Here is a 5,988-nt window from a genome sequence, read left to right as displayed (position 1 = left end):
TGAAAGGAAATTAATTAGAAGAAAGATTCATGTGGTAATTAGGTTACTTCAAAAAATTACATGACAAAAGAGTATATACTAGAGGCCCGATGCACCTGTGGGGTCCCTTGGCCTGCAGGGATTGGGCCAAAACCATCAGTCCAACACCGCCTGCTGCTCCTGCCTGCTGCTCCTGCTCATCCCGGCCCCTCTGTGCCTGCCGCAGGCTCACACTCTGGCAGTCCCAATTGGGAGAGGTTCGTGCCACCACAGCAGCGCTCACCAGCCATAAGCCCTGTGTCTGGCAGCACCCATTAGTCAGCTGAGTGGAGCTCCTGCTGTGGGAGTGTGCTCCTGCATTGAGCATCTGCCCCCTGGTGGTCAGTGTGTATCATAGTGACCAGTTGACCGGTCATTCAGCCACTTAGGTCTTTATATATTACTAGAGGCCCAGTGCACAAAATTCATGCACAGGGAAGGGAGGGTCCTCTCAGCCCAGCCTGCACCCTCTCCAATTCAGTACCCCTCAGGGGATGTCTAACTGCCAGCTTAGGGCCGATCCCAGGTATCAGGCCTAAATTGGCAGTTGGACATCCCTCTACAATCCTAGACCACTGGCTCCTAATTGTTCACCTGCCTGCCTGCCTGGTCGCCCCTAACTACTCCCTCCCCCCCCCCTCCCCCCCGCTGACCTGGTTGCCCCTAACTGCTCCCCTCCCCCCTCCCAACCTGGTCATCCCTCATGGACCCCTGGCTGGCCTGGTCTCCCCATGCAGCCTGCTGTTTAATTGTTTGGTCATCCCTCACTAACCCCCTGCCAGCCTGGTTGCCCCACATAGCCTGCTTGTTCAGTCGTTTGGTCAACCCTCACTAATCCCCCTGCTGGCCTGGTTGTAGGCAGCCATCTTATGAGGGTATGAGGGTTAATTTGCATGTTGCCTCTTTATTATATAAGATAGATAATATAGTACTATAAAATTAAAATACAAAATATTTTAATATGTATCACGCATGTGCCAGCCAACATTTATTTTTAAATCACCAGTGTGCATCATATATACCAGCCCATTGGTCAGTCCGACAGTCAGATGGATGGATGGTCACTTAGCCTTTCTGATAGGGAGGGAGGAAGGGAGGGAAGAAAAGTATCTTAGTGTGGCTTTTAATGCCTTCATTCATTTAAATAAAACGTTAGCCATCTTATGTCCATCCTCAAAAATTTTTAATAAACTTTAAATTTTAAAATAGTTTTAGATTTAGGGGAACATTGTGAAAGTAGTGCAGATTTCCATATACTATATCACCTGTTATTAGCATCTTATGTGGCTCATGCATTTGTCACAGTTAGTGAACCAACATCAATACATCATCACTAACTAAAGTCTGTGCTTTGTTCCCATTTCCTTAGTTTTTTCCTAATGTCCATTTTATGTTCCAGGATCCCAGCCAGGAGACATTACATATATTATTTATTCCTTTAAAAATGTTTAATGTCAACATATGACTTCAACTAAACAAACAAGCATATCAGGAACTCTCTACACACCCCCAAACAAAATAAGCCTGCTTAAAAAAAAAAAAAAGAAAGAAGGAGTCAAGTAATTTTGAATTATTGCCTGGCCGACGACGTGGCTCAGTGGTTGAGCATTGAATCAGGACGTCACAGTTTGGATCTGAGTCAGGGCACATGCCCATGTTGCAGGCTCGATCCCCAGTAGGAGGCATGCAGGAGGCAACCAATCAATGATTCTCTCTCATCATTGATGTTTCTCTCTCTCTCTCCCTCCCCCTTCCTCTCTGAAATCAATAAAGGAATATTTTTTTAAACGTTATTGAATTATGACTACACAAAACATTTCTAAGTGAGCCCACCTATAGCTGAGACCCTGAGTTTCAGGACAGCCGCTCACTGGCTCTCCTCGCACAAAGTACCTCAGGGCAGAACCATCCCTGCTCGGTCTTCCCGTTACAGCAACAAGCCTTCCATCACGTCTGTGTGATCACATCAGTGTTTCGCCTTGGGATGAGCAAGGAGCCTTTCCAGTGAAACGTAAAACTTATTTCCTAAATAGAAAGGCTTGGGAGATGTCTCTGGGTTGAGTTTTTCAAGCTCTGTGAAAACTGGTCCAGAAAATGTGATGAGCCCAGTATCACTTATTTGATGAACACATTCCTTGCCATTCTGTAGCTACTCAGACTTGAGACACAGATCTCGGTCTCATGCTTTGAGAGTGAATGCGTGTTTAAGGAATTCTTTGTTCTGTAAACTCGAGCATGAAACTGAATAAACTATTTCATAAACATATGCACCACACTGCCTGCAACGCACGATTCCGTTGGCGGTGCTCCGGTTTTCCGGAAGACCCCTATCTGGGTACAGTACCCAACATTCCCAGCTCCTCCTGGTAGTTCCAGCGTAATTGTAGAAAGCGGCCATGCACAAGGTCCAGCGAGACCACGTTATGTTTAGTTTCATGTGTCCTTAGGATCCTCTGAACTGTGACAGTTTCTCAGACTTCCTTGCCTTTGATGACCTTGACAGCTTTAAGAAGTATTTGTCATATATTTTGTAGAATGTCCCTCAAGTGGGATTTGTCTGATGTCTTTCTGATGGTTAGACTGGGGTGGTGTGTTTTAGGAGAAAAACCACAGAGGTGAAAGGGCATTTTCATCACAAGGGTGTATGCTCTCAAGATGCCCTATCACTGTTGGTATTGACCTTAAATAGCTGGCTCATCAAGGTGAATTATTTGGAATTCTTCTGCATAGAAGATTTACCCCTCCCCAAATTAAAAATATATTATCAGCAAAGCCTAAATTCTGGCTGTCATCACTGCAGCCTCCAGATGGTGGAATGGGGTCTGCTAGAGGAGAGAGAGCCCCCTCTGTGTGGGAAGCATTAAAATTTCACATGGGAGGCTGATTTCTGAGGCTCAGAGAGGCAGAGTGATGAGCTCCAGCTCATACTGTGAGAGTGGCTGTTGTAGGGTTTGAACCCACCGGCTTCCCACCTACCTCCCCACACCCCCACTGAGCTGTGCTTGCTAAAGCTAACTGCTGACCAGGAAGCTGGGAAATTATACCAGCCTGGATCCTCCACCCTCTGTGCAGAGTGCACCACCAACCTCGGGGAGAAATCCCACAAGGTGAAACTTCAGAGGGCTCCCATGGTTGCTCTGGAAACCTCCAGCTAGACAATTAAAAAGGTCAGCAGATGTGCTACCTGGTGCTCTGGCCTGATGGGTGCCACCTGACTTCGGCCCTCCCTCACCACCTTTTACACAGGGCATGCTGGACACCTAGCCACAGGGAGAAGCCTAGACCCTGCCTTTGGGTGTCTGGGCTTATCCCTGGACCACAGCCCTGAGGTTAATCTCTAGCAGGCCCCTGCCTCCCCTGCTCAGGTTCCTGGGCAGGAACACTGGATTAGGGGGCCTACGATGCTGATTCAACCCCTTGGGTAGCGCTTTCTGCTCTCTGGGCCTCGGGGTTAAGAGCTGACTTCCTGCCTTGGCCAGTGTGGCTCAGTTGGTTGGGCATCATCCCGAGCATTGAAATGTTGCCAGTTCAATTCCCATCAGAGCACGTGCCCAGGTTGCAGTTCAATCCCTAGTAGGGTATGTGCAGGAGGCCCAGCCGATAGATGTTTCGCTCTCACATCAATGTTTCTCTCTCTTTCTCTTCCTTCCTCTCTCTAACAATCAATTTAAACTCTTTTTTTAAAAATATATTTTATTGATTTTTTACAGAGAGGAAGGGAGAGAGACAGAGAGCCAGAAACGTCGATGAGAGAGAAACATCGACCAGCCGCCTCCTGCACATCCCCTACCGGGGATGTGCCCGCAGCCAACGTACATGCCCTTGACCGGAATCGAACCTGGGACCTTTCAGTCCGCAGACCGATGCTCTACCACTGAGCCAAACCGGTTTCGGCTAAACTCTTTTTTAAAAGGCGCTGACACCCTGGAGGCTGCCCAGTCCTGACTCACCTGAGCACCATTCACCAAGCTTCCCAGCACCTGGAGCCTGTGATAGTGACAGTAAGCACCCTCCTCTGGCCGGGTGCTTTTTTTGCCTTCGTGGTGCCTCCCCTGTTCTTTGTCTCCCCCTGTAGGTCATTCTGGGAAGGGCAATTTGATTGAAAGCCACCAAAGCTGGGTTTCTAGGCTTGGGCTCTCCTGGGCTACGATCTCTGCTCTGCCACCTACTAATGGAACCTAAGTGTGCCACTGAACCCCTCAAAACTTAACCCAATGTGCTGTCATTTGTAAAATGCATATAACATATAACATGTGTTTTATATTTTTGGTTGAGGTGTAAAGCCCTTACATAAAATAAAAAAGGTACACATCTGAAGTGCACAGCTCAAGGAATCCTCACAAAGAAAACACACTCCTGCCCAGGGCAGTGTGCCTCGGTTGGGGACTGTCCCTTGCACTGAAAGGTTGCCGGTTCGAATGCCAGGGTTGTGGACTAGATTCTTGCTCAGGGGTATACAGGAGGCAGTTGATAGGTGTTTTGCTCTCACATCAATATTTCTCTTTCTCGCCCTCTACCTTCCTCTCTCTCTCAAAAGCAATTTAAAATATATTTTTTAAACCACACTGGTGAACTACCCAGGACCAGAACTGAAGCATAATCAGCATCCTAGAAAACTTATACTGCTCACCCCTAGTCACTGCTCCCTTCTTCTTCCCCAAATGTGGCCATTGGTCTAAATTCTAACACTGCATGTAATGCATACAATATTAATGCCTTTCTCACAGAATTGTGAGGGGGATTAGATGCAGGTAATGTGTAAGGAAGTGCTCATACATGGGCTCTGATATCCTTTTCTCTTCTGCTACCCCCACTCTAGTCAAGTGGCAGAGTGTCCTTTCCTCAGAGGGTATCCCATGCTGTGTGATGCAGAACAAATGGCTAAAACAAGTGACTAACACATCTACGCTCTCTGTGATAACATTTGCCCAGGGACTTATGACCCTCCAGCCTCACCCATTCTGCATCCTCAATACTGCCATTTCCATCACCATTCTAATATTGCTCTGTTGAAAGAGAAGGCAGCCCAACCTGTGTGGCTCTGTGAGTGTTGACCTATGAACCAAGAGGTCATGGTTCGAGTCCTGGTCAGGCCACATGCCCGGGTTGCAGGCTTGATCCACAATTGGGGGCATGCAGGAAGGAGTCAATAAATGATTATCTCTCATCACTGATGGAAGGAAGGAAAGAAGGATGGAGGGAAGGAGGGAAGGAGAGAGGAAAGTTACCCTGAGGCTCTGCTGAGGGCTTAGAACCATGGACAGCACCCCAATCACTTCTTCCATCTTTCATTCAGTTGTGCCTTTAACTAAAGCACTCAGAGGCTGACCGCAGAAGGGATCAAGGACCACTTGAGATCTGTTTGTCCTCACATCTTGGTCAGCTACTGACCAAGCCCCCATCACACCCAGCCTCCTTACCAGCCACTCCTCACATCCTCCTGGTCCACTTGAGGCCTCCTATGCTTTCTTCCTCAAGATGATCACAGAAGAGCAGGAATCAGCATTTAACTCCTCACAATGCTCACCAGGTGGGAACGGGCCTTCCCACTGCCCAGATGGAAAAACAACACTAAGGGAGCTTATGCCACTGGGAAGCAGCTGATTCTGGCATCTGTGCCCTTGTCCTACCCCCCACTCTTTCCTCTTCTTGGTTCATCCTCCCTGGAAGCCTGGGCGTGGGGTGCTGGTGGCCCATGCTGAGGAGTGAGTCACCCTCATTTTGTGTGTGTCATCTCCCCAGCAGCAGCTGGGAGCTGGGGGGCAGGGCCTGCAAATATGAACTAGAGGCTGGAAGGCTGTTTTCCCAGTGAGAAAGAAGCCTGCTGCCCACACACCCTGGACATCTCTTGCCCTCCGTGTCCATACGGCCCATGTGTCTGACCCATTCTACCTCCAGAATATCCTGGAACCTGTTCCCTCTTCATCACAGCCAGCACCCTGGCCCAGGCCCCCGTCAGCTCTCGCCCGG

The sequence above is a fragment of the Pipistrellus kuhlii genome, unplaced genomic scaffold, assembly GCF_014108245.1.
Source record: "Pipistrellus kuhlii isolate mPipKuh1 unplaced genomic scaffold, mPipKuh1.p scaffold_m20_p_4, whole genome shotgun sequence".
Classification (NCBI taxonomy): Eukaryota; Metazoa; Chordata; class Mammalia; order Chiroptera; family Vespertilionidae; genus Pipistrellus; species Pipistrellus kuhlii.
The sequence above is the reverse complement of the archived record's forward strand: the minus strand, read 5'-3'. Positions refer to the sequence as shown.